The 17,613-nt window shown below is 35.3% G+C and overlaps 1 pseudogene; it reads left to right on the top strand.

Moving 5' to 3' along the window:
- The first annotated feature begins 1,764 nt into the window (after window positions 1–1,764).
- Window positions 1,765–16,146, top strand: LOC124514330 (probable RNA-binding protein 46; annotated as a pseudogene).
- The last annotated feature ends 1,467 nt before the right edge of the window (window positions 16,147–17,613 follow it).

Genomic DNA, 17,613 nt, shown 5'->3' with positions numbered 1-17,613 from the left:
GAAAATCCAAAATGTTATCTTAAATCTGTTATAGTCAGGGAAAGGACTGCTAAATATAGTCAGACTTGCATTCTAAATATAGTCAGACTTGTTACTGGACAGTACTTTCTAAACCTTTCAAGTACAGGGACTTCTTTTATAACACAAATCATGTTTCACAGACCTTTACATGGTAGTTACATCAATTAGTTAAAAATACTTTTTAATTAAAAAAAATAGACTTTACACATATGTGTGTTGAGGGGTGATTGAACAAGCATTACTATCATAAAAGCAAATATGATTTTTAGAATTTGCTTGGATGCACCTGGGTGGCTCAGTTGGTTAAGTGTCCGACTCCAGCTCAGGTCATGATCTCACGGTTTGTGTGTCTGAGCCCCTCATCTGGCTGGGTGCTGTCTCTCAGGCTCTGTGCTGACAGCTCAGAGTCTGGAACCTGCCTCGGATTCTGTGTGTACCTCTCTGCCCCTCCCCCGCTCGCACTCTGTCCCTGTCTCTCAAAAATACCTAAACATTAAAAATTTTTCAAAAAAAAATAGAATTTGCTTGAACATTTGTTCCCAAGAAAGTAATTAGAAATGCAAAATAACATAAATACTAAGTACAGCAGAGTGCTTTTCATTTGAACAAACGTTACCTATCTATAAAATCCATTTTAATATATTCTGAGTACAATCTCACCAGCACTGTTTTTATCAGGTATTAACAAAGTGCAAAGTATTGTGAATAATATGCACATTTATGAAACCTACTCTTGTAGAATGACATACAAGGTTGGATGCCTGCTCCTGCCAGCAGGAAGTGAACAATTTCTCACTTTGGAGAAGTGCATTATATCTTTGAGGCTAACCTGGGGTCATTTAGTAAATTGTCTTTTCCAAGCACTAAATAGCTACCAGCTTCAAATAGTTAATGAACCCCATAAAAAGCAAGTGATTTAGTTCTTTCTCCCTGGTAGGGTCAAGCCAGTCTATTCATTAATCCTCTCCCCATTCAAGTGAGTCAGGGAAGGCACACATATTATAATCCCAATTACATGACTGGGACATTTAAGTCCAGAAGTGCTTACTGACTGGCACAAGGCCACAGAGAAGTTATGTGCAGAGCTGTGACAAGAACTCATAAGCCTCTGGGTCCAGGGCTAAGTCCACAGAGCAATCTTGTAGAGCTGCTATGTCTTGGCCTCGATAAATCTGAAAATGTCCTCATGTAAATAAGCCCAGTTCAAGTTAAAAATAAAATCCTTAAGATATGGATTTCTCCCTGAAAATGTAATCCTACTTAAAGGAATTATTTTATAAATGAATAATGAAACATTGACTCACAATTTATTTACAACAAGAAGATTTTTACATCTAAGATGACTGAATGCAGTTCATAAATAGTACTAAAACCAGAAATCGCTTTCTCATGACATTAAAAGAACTGGATTTACTTTGAAGGCTGGGCCCCAAATATGGCAATCTGCATCACATAATTAATGAAAGTTCAGGTAGAATGACTGACGATTCCTTCATCTCAGCAGATTACTGGGTTGAGTTGTTGAGCAATCCTGAACCCGATTTTTGGTTAGTGACTCAAACTGATTTAGATAAACATATTAACAGCTGCAACTTATCCAACAATCATACAATGATGATTTGGTGCCATATACTATAAGGTGTTCAGGTATGTGAGCACAACAAGTTGACACCCTCATGAAGCTTATGACCTAATGAGAGAGACAATCAAATATGCACAAAAGTGGATATTACAAAAGGCGACATGTGCTATGAAGAAGAAGTCTGGTGAGCATTCGGTTGTATAATGGGGGGTAGTGCATAATCACCCATTGTAATGGGGTATGAGTGAAAGATTAAGCTGTTGGGTATGATTCTTCTGAGAAAGTATGAGTAAAGTTAACCAGACAAAGAGGGGCAAGGAAGGAAATGGACAGCCATATGATCATATTCCATATTCAGGTTTCCCTTCTATATTTTATGCCAGTTAAATTTCACTTTCTGTTACTGGAAAATAGTAAATTTTTTCTATTAAAAAGTATTTGCCTATCTTATTTTTATTGCTAATTTACTTGGGGTGATTACAGTATTCAGAGCTCTTTGTCCACTCTCTTACTTAATTCTATTTGATCCTTATACCAACTCCATCAATTAGGTAGGATAATACTGTTAGGCTCATTTCACATATGAGAACCTTGAACCCAAGATAGAAGGATTTATTCAATGTCACATTGTCAGTCATCAGTGAAGCCAGAATTGGAATCTAGATCTGACTTCAGGTCCAATGCTATTAAAGGGAGACTCAGATCTGGACCACACAAATAACATTAAACAGAAGAAAGAAGTTCTAGAGTGACTTGTATACATGACCATCATTTATAATTTTGGTGCAAATCTCATCTTACAGCTTGAATTAGATGAATTGGCATAACATATTTTTCAAATGTGCTTGCCAGTATATATGACTTTAATAGAGGAATTGTGTTTATCAGAATCCAATCATTTGGCTTCTCAAATTCAGATATTTGTTAAATATTTTATTCATAGAACTCATAATCTAAGGATGCTGTAAAGTGCATCTTTGTCCTTAATTTTATCCATTTTTACTAGATAATGGATGACATAAACCACATAATTTATTCAACCACATAAACCACATAATTTATGACATAAACCACATAATTTACTAGATAATGGATAACACAAACCACATAAAACTTAAAATATGCTGAGTTGATAGAAATATAACAGTGCTATTAGTAAATTTAAAGCTCGTCTTAAATAGCATATACAGGGGCGCCTGGGTGGCGCAGTCGGTTAAGCGTCCGACTTCAGCCAGGTCACGATCTCACGGTCCGTGAGTTCAAGCCCCGCGTCAGGCTCTGGGCGGATGGCTCGGAGCCTGGAGCCTGTTTCCGATTCTGTGTCTCCCTCTCTCTCTGCCCCTCCCCCGTTCATGCTCTGTCTCTCTCTGTCCCCAAAATAAATAAAAACGTTGAAAAAAAAAAATTTCAAAAAATAAATAGCATATACAAACAAAAATATGTGTCATTGTATACATCTAAAACAATTTTAGTTAGATTTAAATTTCTAGTTAAAGATTGCCAACCAATCCCTTGAAAATGAATGCCATTCAACAATGCTGATCAATACATAGCTGGAAATACAAGAGGAGTTTCAATCTGAAGGGAAAATTATTCTTTTCCTATTACCTCTTCTCTTTATTGCATGATGAGAATGTTTAATTTTACTTTTTTATTTTTTTAATCCTTTTAAGTTTCATTTAAATTCTATTTAGTTAACATATAGTGCAATATTGTTTTCATTGGATCATCACTTACATATAATACCCAGGGCTCATCACAAGTACCCTCCTTAATACCCATCACCATGTAACCCATTCCCACACCCACCTCCCTTATACACCAACCCTCAGTTTGTTCTCTATAGTTAAGAGTCTCTTATGGTTTGCCTCCTTTTCTTTTTTTTTCTTTCCTCTATGTTCATCTGTTTTCTTTCTTAAATTCCACATATGAGTGAAGCCATATGGTATTTGCCTTTCTTTGACTTATTTTGTTTAGCATAATACTCTCTGGCTTCATCAATGTTGCTGCAAATGAATCTTACTCTAATTTTTAAATCAATAATATGTAAAGGACTGCTAATCTATCATTTTCTATTAAAATGACACCTTGTTACTATTAATATGAAAAAAAAATCTAACCTACTTGGCTCTTGTTTACAGCCTCTTTTGTTACATTTACTAGAACCAAATATCAGTAGCTAAAACTTGATAATAGCTCTATACTTGAATCTAACCTCTGAGCCCTTCAGAGCTGATCCACATTCTTCTACACTGGCCTTTCAGCCAACATTTGTCTGTCACACCAAGATCCTGAGGGTGACAACAACTATAAAAATGTGTTACATTTCCAGGTGAGTCAATGCAGCTGTCCTGTGAATTATCAGATACTCTACATGTGCTAAAGGAAATGCTGACATAGTGTCCAAATGAAAAATGAAACATAGACAGGGAATGAATGAGCTTCTTTTCTTTTTGGACTCCTTCCCTCCAATCTGAGATAATTCTTTTCATCTTTCCCTTTACCAACAAAAATTTGATTTAGAACAGGATTATTTTTTGGTACTTAATTAGTACTTTCAAACACATTGTCGGAAAACATACTGATTGCATCAACTAAGCAGTTTGTTTCAGACTATGCAAAGGTAATGACAGACTTTTTATTTAAATATCCAATTATGAATAAAGGTGAATTATTTTGACATAATTACTCAAGGCCAGAGAATTGCACTGATTTATAAGGACAAACCCAGACCTTATGTCCAGTACTAATTGGGGGCACTGTTATAACTGAAAAGAAAATGTGATGTTTGGGTCCAGAAACTATAATTTTAACTTGTCTGAGTTATGTAAAGGTCTTTCAGGTATAAGATTTTTACAGATGGAGAGCAATTTATTAATAACATTTATTATAAAACAGACATGAATAAGATCAGAAAAATTTATTTTAAGTAACTGAAAGGAATCTTAGAAATTATCTGGTCCATGGGTGCCTGGGTGGCTCAGGTGGCTGGGCATCCAACTTCAGCTCAGGTCATGATCTCATGGTCTGTGAGTTCGAGCCCAGCATCAGGCTCTGTGCTAACAGCTCAGGGCCTGGAGCCTGCTTTGGATTCTGTGTCTCCCTCTCTCTCTGCCCCTCCCCTGCTCATGCTCTGTCTCTGTCTCAAAAATAAATAAAAACATTAAAATTAAAAAAAAAAAAGAAATTATCTGGTCCAAGTATAATAGTTAGGGCTCCTATGAAAAGCTCTTGGTTATTTCAAAAATTTTGTATTAATCCAAAATCTGAAATTTTGTATCAATATGAAATATTACATAGCATGGAATGCAATGGTTTTACATATCATTCTTCTTATATGTAACATGTGAGTTCCTTATCTAAAGCATGAGTTCCCATGGATAATAAGCAACAGTTTGGCTGTGAACTAGTTAAATCAAGGCCTAAAACTGTTCATTTATGTGGCATAAATAAATGGATGAACTGATAGATGAATGTGAGTTCTGTGTTAGACTGTGACCAGGTCAGGTACTACATATGCCTACTCCCCTAGAAGTTTCCAGCATCCAGCATAGGATACAGTATTATAGTAGCCCCACAATAAGTTTTGTCAAATTGACTCTTTGACCCTTTTCTTGCAAGCTAGAGTAAGACTTCTTGAAACTTCCTGTCATATGGAGTACTGAAGCATATCATGAATATGAAAATCTTAAAACCTATTTCAAAGTGGTTCAAAGAAGCTTCTTAGAATATCTCCCTCATTACAAGTCTCTAAAATAGTTATGTTCATGGGAAGAATTGGGTATGAATCCACAGATAATCATATTTATATGATGATTTATAATCATATTTGGAGGGCCAGACTATTTTTAAAGGCTGTTGAAAACAATAAGGAATCTCTGGACTCAAGCCAGAGAACATCTTTTTATTAAAAAACAATTAATATACAACCTAATATAACTGTATGTTATAAACTAATATATGCTGGAATTTAAACATAATATTAACTATACTGGAATTATGTTAACTATATGTTAACTATACTGGAATTTAAAACATAATGTTAAAAATAAATATTAAAAAAGAATAATTAACATTTAAAAATAAATATTAAAAAAGAATAATTATGTTAACATAATTAACATATTATTTTTGAGTGTACATTGTGAATCAATATTTAGATATATTATGAAATGGTCACTACAGTAAGTCCAGTTAGTATCTGTCACCACACAAAGTTGTTAACAATATTATTGACTATATTCTTCATGTTGTACATTACATTCCCATGACTTACTTATTTTATAACTGGAAGATTATACCTCTTAACCCCCTTCACCTATTTCATCCAACCCCTCCCCTCTAGCAACCATCAGTTCGTTCTCTGTATCTATAAGTCTGTTTCTTTTTTGTTTTGTTTGTTCATTTGTTACGTTTCCTAGATTCCATGTAGAAGTGAAATCATATAGTATTTGTCCTTCTCTAGCTGATTTATTTCACTTAGCACAGTAGCCCCTAGTCTACCTATGCTGTTGCAAATGGCAAGATTTCACTCTTTTTATGGCTAAGTAAAGCCATTGTGTACATATGTATGTGTGTATATTTACGTATGTGTATATGTACTCATGTATACAAACACACATATATACACATTCATTTACCTATCGATGGACACCTAGATTGCTTCCATATCTTGCCTACTGCAAAAAATGCTGCAATATACATGAAAGTGCCATATGTTTAGGGGCACCTGGGCGGCTTGGTCGGTTGAGTGTCCAACTTAGGTTCAGGTCATGATTTCACAATTTGTGAGTTACAGTCCCGCATCAAGCTCTGTGCTCAGAGCCTGGAGCCTGCTTTGGACTCTGTGTCTTCCTCTCTTTCTGCTCCTCCCCCACTCACTGTCTCTCTCTCCTTCAAAAATAAACAAACATTTTTTAAAAAACATTTAAAAAAAGAGTGCATATGTCTTCTCAAATTAGTGTTTTTGTTTTCTTTGGATAAATACTTAGGAGTGGAATTGCTAGGTCATTTCCATAGTGGCTACACCAATTTACAATATTTGTTCTTCCTATCCAGGAGTGTGGAATATTTTTCCAGGTTTTGTTGGTGTCTTCTTCAATTTCTTTCATAAGCTTTCTATAGTTTTCAGTGTATAGATTTTTCACCTCTTTGGTTAGATTTATTCGTAGGTATTTTATGGTTTTTGGTGCAATTGTAAATGGATCGATTCCTTGATTTCTCTTTCTGTTGCTTCATTGTTGGTGTATAGGAATGCAACTTATTTCTTTGCATTAATTTTATATCCTGCAACTTTGCTGAACTCATGAATTAGTTCTAGCAGTTTTTTGGTGGAATCTTTTGGGTTTTCCATATAGAGCATCATGCCATCTGTGAATAGTGAAAGTTTGCCTCCTCCTGGTCGATTTGGATTTTTCCAATACTATGTTGAATAATAGTGGCAAGATGGACATCCTGGTCTCCAACAAGAGAAATTCTTTTTTTTTTTTTTTTTTTTTTGAAGTAGGCTCCAGGTCCAGCATGGGCCCAATGTGGGGCTTGAACTCCCAACCCAGAAATCAAGACCTGAGCTGAGATCAAGAGTTGGATGCTTAACCAACCAGGCACTTAAAACTTCTTAATTGGGAGAAACATGTTAGGGAAATTTCCTTCTTCAGTTTGTACCTTTTCTAAGTGAATCTGCATTTGGAGGTGTTGTTTCATTAGTGACTAGAGCAGCTGTCTTTTCCCTTTCCTTTCCCTGAGTCTACATAGGATGTGTGGGAAGCTACTGCAGCAATTCAGAAGCACAAATGAGCAGAGCCAAGGTGAAACACATATTAAATACACTAAGAAAGAGAGAAAGCCAGCACAGAATAACAAAGCACAGTAGAATGAAAAGAAGCAGCCATAACACTGAGTGTAAAAGAGATCTTATGACCAAGAAAGTCAAAGAGGAACAGAAGTGGGGCAAATAGCTCAAGAAAACAAAAGAAGGAAGGCAAAAGTGGGGAAGAAAATGGCAACACAAAAAGGGTAGGAGAAAAGCAAGACACCAAAAAAGAAGATTTATGTTTGGATGACTTTAACCCCAATGAGACATCTGACAATAGGTCTGAGCTGCACACAAAAAAGATGACTGCAGATAAATAGAAGGTCATGCAAAACAAGGTGGGAGCACACAGAAATATACCAAAACAAGAACAACAAAAAATTAGAAAAGAAAAAATAAAAAACAAATAAACTCATAAATAAATATCAAAGAAAATACTTTCCAAACATCATCAATTGTGGATTATTTTCAACAATATCTGTTCCTATCCCTAAGTTCCCCACAATCAGCTAAATATCTATACTAAGTCTAAAAAGAGCTCTCAGTTTGGAGTCTAGAAGAGCCATGAGAGTTCAGCAGTCATTTTACCATTCCTTCTATTTTAATTCTCTAAGATTTCCCAAATATTTTGAAGCAGTGACAGAGAGAGATGTTATTAAAGAGTGTTATAACTACCTTTTTTTATCCAGGAACCATAAACCCTAAGTCCTGATTCTAGAGACATTTTGAAGCAAAATGGTACAGGGAACACATAAGTAAGAGAAAGTAATTGGTAGTCCTTGGTTATAAATTCATATGCTTTCACACGTGAGATTTTTGTCATTATAAACCTCAGGATGAATGCCACTTGTGAGCAGTTGAATTTCCAGGAAATGTTCCAATTTCCAATAAATTTGGTATATCCATCCAGTAGAAAATTATGGATTCATTAAAAAAAAGCATTCTCAAAGAGTATTTAAAGAAATGGGGAAATATTCATAATATAGCTTTGAGAAAAAATATACTAAATTTTATGTCATAGGATCCCAATTATTTAAAATACATACACATAGGCATATATTAAATAATTTCTTTAGAAAAACTAAATTATGTCCACATTGTGCAGGACAGCAGCCTATACTTCTCATTTGTAGCTCTCACTGCAATGGTTATTACATATTCTATTAACAACTCTTAAACTGCTTGTCTTCTATACCTCAATATGCCCAGCACCCAGCACTGTGATTGATCCATATTATGTAGTAAATGTTTCTAAATAAATTAAGGAATAAAATAAGAAACAGAAGAAGACTGGAAATAAACAAAAATGACTGAAAGTTGTTTTCTTAGGGCTTATTTGATAGAAGTGACATTTTCTTCTTTAAAAAGTTGTATGTTAAAAATTATAAAACAATTATCTTCTATAACCACAAGAACTTATTGGTAAAAAAAAGTCAATCTCCAAAAAGCACATATTATATGATTCTATTTATGTAAGATGTCCAGAAAAGGCAAATCAATAAAAAAGACAGATTAGTGGTTGCCTAGGACTAGGGGATAGGGAGTGAATGCTAAAGAGATTTCTTATTGGTGAGGTGAAAGTATTCCAAAATTAGATTATAGTGATGGTTACACAATACTGTAAATATGCTCTAACCATTAAATTTTATACTTTAAACAGAATTATATAAAATGAAAGTACATCTCAATAAAACTGTTTAAGATATTTAGATATTTTAAATATTAGTAAAGATTATTTCAGTACAAGTTTTTTTTTTTCAATTTGAACCCACAAACAGGCCTTCAGGGGTGTAGCTCTGGATATTGCCTTAAATTTTCTTTTTTCTTTTCTCATCATATTTCAACAAAAGACTTTAGAGAAAACTTTAGTACAAAACGTGGGAATAAGATATATTTCTTAGCTTGCAAACTAGGTTACCTTCTGGATTTACTACACTATTATTTGTACACCCTTCCCCAATACACACACAAATTTTTCCATAATAAAACATAGGAAAACCTATTTTATATCGGAAAATATGCAGCATTTCACAAACAATAAACTTTTGGATGAGGAAGCTGTTACTTCTTACTTCCTTAAGTTTACATGACTCTGACTGACCATCCTCTCCTAAAAATAAGATGCCCTTGTAATGTAATAACTCTCTAATCACTTAGCTCCAAGTTATCTAAATTCATCATAATGCCTTTTGTAACATGGAAATTGGTAGGTAGGGTTTTCCCTGAGAAAGTAAGACATTTCTTTGGATTGCTGAAACTCTCTGGCAATCTGTTAATTTCCTTCAGAGACTAGAGTGTGAGATAATCTCGAGGCAATTGGTGAAAATGACAAAGATGGAGGGTCATGATGCATGATGCTAGCAGGACTCGCTCCATCATATGGTGGGTGGGGTGGGGTGGGGAGACATTAAAATGGCCCAGCCACTGAAATCATAAAGATCAATTACTGCAACATATCAGGATGGACACTGAAAGCCATTTTTATCTACACTCTAAATTTTAACTTTAAGTGCTATAAATTTAAACTCTATAAACTTAAATTCTTTAAATTTCATACTCTATTTTCGACTTTAAATTTCAACCTCTTAAGCAAAGACTTCTTAGTTTTTAATACTACATAAAATCCCACGTATTATGAGAACTTGGTTATAGGATTATACTTAAGGGATAAAAATATTGTTATGATGAAACAATTTCAAAATAGGAGTGAGCAGATAAATTTCAAACTCACTTAACCTTGCCTAATTTAACTATGCCTTTAAACTTTAAATTCTGAAATTGTTCTGCTTTGGCTTTTATGCATGCTAAACATGGGCTTTCTCTACTAAGAGATAGAAATGGATGGATGGATGGATGGACGGATGGACAGATGGATAGATGGATGGGGATAATAGAATAAGGAAATGAGAGAACGGGAAGAAGAAATAAAACTGAGAATTTCGGGGCGCCTGGGTGGCGCAGTCGGTTAGGCGTCCGACTTCAGCCAGGTCACGATCTCGCAGTCCGTTGAGTTCGAGCCCCGCGTCAGGCTCTGGGCTGATGGCTCGGAGCCTGGAGCCTGTTTCTGATTCTGTGTCTCCCTCTCTCTCTGCCCCTCCCCCATTCATGCTCTGTCTCTCGCTGTCCCAAAAATAAAAAAAAAATAAAATAAAATAAATAAATAAATAAAACACTGAGAATTTCAAGTGGCTGAAATTGAAGGACAGAAGGTAACTTCTGTTACCAGAAGCGATGGCTTTAACGTACAATTTAAAAAAGAACAATCGCTCTCTCTTTGGAAAATTTTATCTCTGAGAATCCTATGGACTCAATGTTTGAGTCCTCTCCAAATTGATATGTTGAAACCCTAATCCCCAGAGTGATGGTATTTGGAGATATAGCCTTCAAGAGGTAATTCGGTCATGAGAGTGAAGGCCTCATGATGGGATTAGTGTGTGTGTGTGTCTGCCTGCCTGCCTATCTGCCTCTCTCATTCTCTCTCTCTCTCTCTCTCTCTCTCTCTCACACACACACACACACACACACACACACACACACACAACTATAAGGCAACTGTCCACAAGAAGCCAAGAAACAGGCTTCTGGCAAATCTTGGACTTTCTGGCCTCCAGAATGGTGAGGACTAAATGTTGTTGTTTAAGCCACCCAGTCTATGATATTTTTGTTATAGCAGCCCAAAGGAATTAAGACAAAGGATTTCCAGAGTGAGCAATTCCCATTCCTCCAACTCTCTACTTCACACAGCAACAAGCACATTCTCCCTCCCTTCGCCACCCCGCCAAAGTTTAATAGGTTGGAAATTCTTATGCTAGGATGTCTATACTTCTTATTCTTGATGTTTTCCTTTATTTTACCTGGTGAGGGACAGGTGTGTCATACTATAACACATAGAAAGCCAAGGAAGAATTAAAAATGGCCTACTTTGGGTGACTAGGGAACAAAATACACACAAAAGTAACATACTTTTTAAAAAAGGATTTCTAAATGCCTTGGACATCTCCAATCCTAAAAGTAAGCATATCTGGTCCTGTACGAGAATTCCAATTTTCAATTTCTTTGCCACCTATTGACTGGTAACATTTCCAAAGAACAATTTTACTTCTTTCATTTTTAGTTGATTTCTCTGTTTAGCAAGACTGTGCTTTAATTCATTTAATTTTACTTTTTTAAATCAATGTCTACAAGACCCTCTCAGTCAATGAGTCACCCTTGTTATCCATTAGCCACCTCTCTGGGTTGTTCACTGACCTTTTTGTCCTATGTAGTATTGCTGTAATATTGTAGCACTTTTCGGTAGCTTTATATGAAATTTTTTTGTCATTTTCCACCTTTGGTTTTTCTGTCATTTTTAAACTCTGAACTTCACTCTGTAATTTCTCAGCTTCTATTTTGAACTTGACATTTATTATGTGCTTTTGTGTCCTTAATTACTTTTTGCACTTTGGGGTTGATCCATGTCGGTCTTTTCTAATTCTACTATATTGATTGCTCTACAGCAAGCCTTCTCTCCTCTAAGAACACTGATTGTCTCTAAACTATTTTCTTTCTTGCCAGTGCTGAGAACCAGTGAATTTTTTTCTACTTGTCCTTTCCAGGAAATCCCAGGCTATCCATAGCTGTGGCAACCAGAATATATTCACTTATACTTCTTCATAATTACTTCTTTTTATCATTAACTCTGTACTCAGGTTTGAAAAAGAAATCGCAATGACAAAAGGTGGAAGATACATATGTGTCAAGACCAGAAAAGACATTTTCAGGAGGATATTCGGGAAGCAGCAAAGACATAATAATTGACAAAAATACAAGAAAGAGGAAATAAGAATGGTTTCTTAAAGAATTATAAAATGGGAAATACAAAGTTAAAAATGACAAACACTTCAATCTTATAAAAGTTAAGAATAAATAACTTTAGTGTGCCAGATACAATGGCACCAGCTACTAAGAATACCATCATTTGTCAAATACAGGCTACCATCTTCTCAAATATAAACTTCTGCAATAGTCTCCCCATTGGTCTCATTCTCTCAAGTATTATCTCCCTCCAGTTTATTCTCCAGAATGCCACCAAAGTCATTGTCTTAAAATGCATATCAAATCATTTCTCTGTTGCAAAGCCTTTCAATGGCTCTGTATTCCATCCAGAATAAAGCTCAAATGTTTACAAAACCCTGTATGTCAGGACTTTGTTTATTTTTCCCAAGATTTATATGCTCCAAAAAAAAACATTCTTTACAATCTTCCTCTGAGCTTTTGTATATGCTTTTTACCCCTGCCCAGAATGTTCCTTCCTGTCCAACTCCTTTTGGTCCATCTGATGCCTATTCATCCTTCATGTAGATGCCTTTTCTTTTCTGACTCCTTAACTAAAAGCTAAGTACCCCTTTCTGTATACTACCATGGTTCCCTATATTCTCCTATCATGGCATATTACAGTGTTATAGTATTTTGTTTACTTGTTTGCATTACACTCTAGTCAGCAAGCTATGTGATAGCAATGGTAACATTTATCTTTTTCTTGCCCCGACATTCTAGGACCCAGCACAGAACATGACCCCTAATGATGCTTGATAAATACTTTCTTGGATGGATATTGTACAAATATTTAGGTGATAGGATCGTCTAGTAACCCAAAGCTTAACTTGAACCCCAATTTCCAATTCTTGTTGAAAATCTTTCTGGAATAAATATTGCCGACCCTTGGTATATATTTTAAATAAGGATCATTAGTAAGTTACCTTTGGTATGTGGGGCAATTGCTGCTTCTATTATCTCTTTCTTACCATAGAGAGCAAAATAGAACCTCTCAGGTCAAGCAGGGGCCTGTGTCAAGCAATGCCAAAAGGAGTCAAAGGTACCGTAGCTACAAGATGTCACCAAGACCAGCATCAGCTGACACCTCAGAACTGATAATAAGCAGAAGCAGACGAGGTCTGCAGGGGCCCAAGACCGATTAAACCCCTTTAAAAAGGGGAGGATTTTTGCAGCAAACTGTCAGACTCTACAGACGCGACCCCTCTATGTCTGACCGCTTAAAAAAGGCAGCTGCTGCAGAAGGCTCTGCCCGATTGATCTCTGAACAGACCTGAGATCCTTCACTGCTTGAACATAATGAGCATTAAGTGCCAAGAGCTGACCCAGACCAGACAGAGGTCTTATCTCAACTGCACGCCCACAGACTGACTTTGCCTTTGGTTCATTAACTCCAACACCCTTCTGTTACCTTTGTTGTGTGGTTTGTCTTATGTTCTGCTCTGTGTGCTGTGTAAGAAGCCAAGTTTAATCACATGGTGAAATGTCATTGAGTTTGGACTCCTGAACCTGCTTTATAATTGTGATTAGCTTTGCTTTATGATTGAATAAAGCTGACGTTGTGGGAAGAGACAACTCATGTGTGTGCCTTCGTCACATGCTCATGACACCTACCAACCATTAGGGCTTTTGGTTGGGACCCATGCTATCCAAAATTCAGCAGCTGGTGTTCTCATAGCACCCATCTAGCCCTCTTCACCTGTTCACTCCACTGAAGAGGCAGAGTAACCTCATAAATGGCATCTCACAGCATTCTTAGCCTGACAATAGGACAGATCAAACATCTTAGCACTCTTTCCAAAGACTGCCAATCTCTATATATTCTGTAATGCCTCAGTCTAGTTTTCTGCCTTAGTAAATCTACTAAAATAAGAACAATTAAATTTCTTTGGGATAACTTAGTAGCTTACAAGATCTTGGATCACCATTCTAATTATAGTGTTCTGGGAACTGTAGATTTTAGAGAGGGAGAAAAGTGGGTTGAAACTACACCAACACCTTCTAGAAGTCTCTGAAATCAAAGACTATTTAATTCAATATATCCTGTTTGATGTTTTAAAAATTTTATTCCCTTCTCCTCAGAATTTCTTCTGAAAGTACAGGAAATTCTGTCAAGTAAGGGTACAATAAAGAGATACTGAGTTGAATCAGATTTAAAACATTTTCATATCCAAAATTTAATTTACCCATTAAAGTAATATCAAACTTTTAAGAGAAAAATTCCTAAGAAAAATTACATGAATTACATATATGCCATAAATAGAAATAATAGTACTGATTTAATAGTACTGATAATAATAGTACTGATTTTGCAAGAAATGACATATTTTAATGCCAGGAAAAGGGAATAAAAAGTAAAGTTTAAGGTGGGCTCTCCTCCCCTCTATGGTGACCCCTGCTTTTGTATGTGCTGACTGATCCGTGAAATGGTGGTGGTGGTTTGTGGTCGTTGGTCCCAGGGATTTAGGACCAACATTTGAAAACCCAAAGGGGAACTACAACCATTATGAAGAAAACGGAACAAATGGACGCAGGGAAGTCAGACCTGGTACTCAGAATAAAGCAGCATTTTTTGATGAAAAAAAACAAAACAAAACTGGCTACAACATGGTTCAGGAGAATAGGTAAAGGAAATTTGGTTGTCCTCCTCCATGTTGTGAAGGTTCACCTCTACCTAGAGGCTGTGAAGTTTTTGTAGGAAAAATACCTTAAGATATGCATGAAGATGAATAAGTTAGTTTCTGTATTTGAAAGAGCTGGGAAGATATATGAATTTTGACTTATGATGGAATTAGTGGTGAAAATCGAGGTTACGCTTTTGTGATGTATACTATAAAAGAAAAAGCCCATTAGCCATCAGAATTCTTAATAATTATGAGATTTGACGAGGTAAGTTTACTCGTGCATGTTTAAGCTTGGATAATTGCAGGTCATTTATTGGAGCTATTCCTAAGGAAACGAAGAAGAAATTTTGGACGAAATGAAGAAAGTTACAGAAGGAATTGTAGATGTCATTGTTCACCCAAGTGCAACTGATGAAACCAAAGATCATGGTTTGCATTTGTTGAATATGAATCTCACAGGGCCACTGCTATGGCTAGGAGAAAACTAATTCCAGGTACACTGGAGCCATACCATTCAAGTAGATTGGGCTGATGAGGAAACCATACAGAGCTAAAGTTCTTTATGTAAGAAATTTAATGATCTTAACTACAGAGGAAACAAAGCAGAATTCAACAATTCAAACCTGGTCCAGTTGAATATTCGAGTAAAGAAACTTAGAGATTAGGCTTCTATTCACTTTTTCAACTGAGAAGATGCAGTGGCTGCTATGTCTGTTATGAATGGAAAATGCATTAATGGAGCAAGTATGGAGGTAACACTGGCAAAACCAGTAAATAAAGAATTGAGACAGCATATTAGTGGTCAGATTAGCCCTAATTCTGAAAACCTTATTGTGTTTGCTAACAAAGAAGACAGCCACCTGAAAACTCTATGCAAGCCACCAACTCTTCTAGCTAGTCTCAATAGTCAGCATAGCCCAGGCCCCCCCTGAAATTGAAAGATGCACTTATCCATTTTTTCCTGGAACAAAGCTTACTCCAAGCGGTATGTATTCTTTAAAATCCAATCATTTCAATTTGGCAGTAATGCATTTGGATTATTACTGCAAGAAAAATAATTGGGCACCACCAGAATTTTTACTTATTTCTCATCTAAGTCAAGATGAGAAAGTATTCTTGTATATAAAATTGTTATTCCTGCTATTGCAAATGGATCCCAGAGTCACGTTATACCAGACAAACTGTACTACATTAGAAGATGCAAAGGAACTGTCAGACCAGTTTACATTACTTCATTTGGACAGGGAACACAAGATCTTCAGCCTGGACTATGCAAAAGAATTTGGAGAGAATAAAGAGACTACAATTTCTGTTGCAGCTCAGTATATAATCTTTCTCCTGTTAGTGCTACCCTCTCTTCTGGGACTTCTAGCATGCTTCCTTATACCTCAAGGCCTTATTCTTATCAAAGCTATCCCTTGCCACCAATAATATCACTTGCTACTGGCAGCCATATTGGACAGCAACTATATATCTCCAACTAGGCCTCATTCTTCTAAAGAAGATATTGTAAATTTGAGTATGGAAGTTTCTTTGTAAAGCTTGCAGATTAAAATACTGTTTTATTTTAGAATTAGGTTTGCACATTTGGTTTCCAAATGATAAATATATATTAATTTCAACATAGTAAACATCAATCATAATTCAGAATAACCTACTCTTGTAGAATTTGTAAAAATGCTAAGTTTAAAAAGTTATTCAGTGGCTTCTCTGTATGAAAGTATGGCAAACTACTGTTCCATTTAAACTTTTGGGATTTGAAATACTTGTAATTCCTGAGTGGGCAATAGAACCCAGCAGTTTATGTTAAATTTTGCATAATAATTTTTCTAAATAGCATTTCAAAATATTTAAGCACTTACAGACAATGGTTACACTAGATTTGATTACCAAGGATCACTATCTGTATTAGAGATTATGACAATTATATACCCAGAAGCATCTATTATGTAGAATGAAATGAAGGGCAAAAAGATTAAGATGCAAATTTTATGCAGTGATAAAGAAAAAGCAGTCAACCATTGTGGTCCTTGAAAATAACTATGCAAACATTTTAGTTAATTATTTGTTATAGAAATAAATTATAATTTTGCTGTCAATGTATTTCAGGTTTTTATAGTTATGTTTCTAATGTGGTTTTGATATTTACTGTATAATTATTTCAATAATAACTGTCATGGTTTTTTAATGTTGAAATCATGTGTTGTTTAATTTTTGTACTCGAATTCAAATTCTTTGACATTAAATATGTGATGCTTCTAAAAAAAGAAAAGTTAAGCTTTTGAGCCTTTGAAAGGATATCCAAATCAAAAATACTTTTCATTGGTTTATTAACAGAAAAGAAAAAAATTAAAAGTAATGTTGCTTACTGCCCAAACCAAGAGTATAATTAAGAAACCATCTTCATTCCACTTACTACTAAGAGTAGTGAGTATACTGCTACCAAAAAGAAAAAGGAAATGTGAAACTTCATGTGAAGGATACATAAAAATAAAATAAAGTGCTATCTAAAATATAGGTAGTTTATTGGTGAGTGTGATTTAAAATCGAATGCTTTCTGAGTTAAAGAATGTAGGATAATCAACATGTCAGTGTTAAAATAGGCCATAAATTTTCAAAAGAGGCATCAATGGAAATAAACTGTGAAAAACCAATTTTGGACAGTCCTAATCTAAAACAACCTTAGTTCTCAAATGTATCTGTTCATTTGCTTCTTTTTATTTCTAACTATAAATTTGCTGACAGATGTTGTGGCTCATTAT

This window comes from Lynx rufus, unplaced genomic scaffold (genome assembly GCF_022079265.1).
Source record: "Lynx rufus isolate CCGP_SWC_20201006 ecotype Redwood Valley unplaced genomic scaffold, mLynRuf1.p SCAF_2, whole genome shotgun sequence".
In the NCBI taxonomy this organism is placed as follows: Eukaryota; Metazoa; Chordata; class Mammalia; order Carnivora; family Felidae; genus Lynx; species Lynx rufus.
Note: the sequence above shows the minus strand (reverse complement) of the source record. Positions and strands in the feature narration are given on the sequence as shown.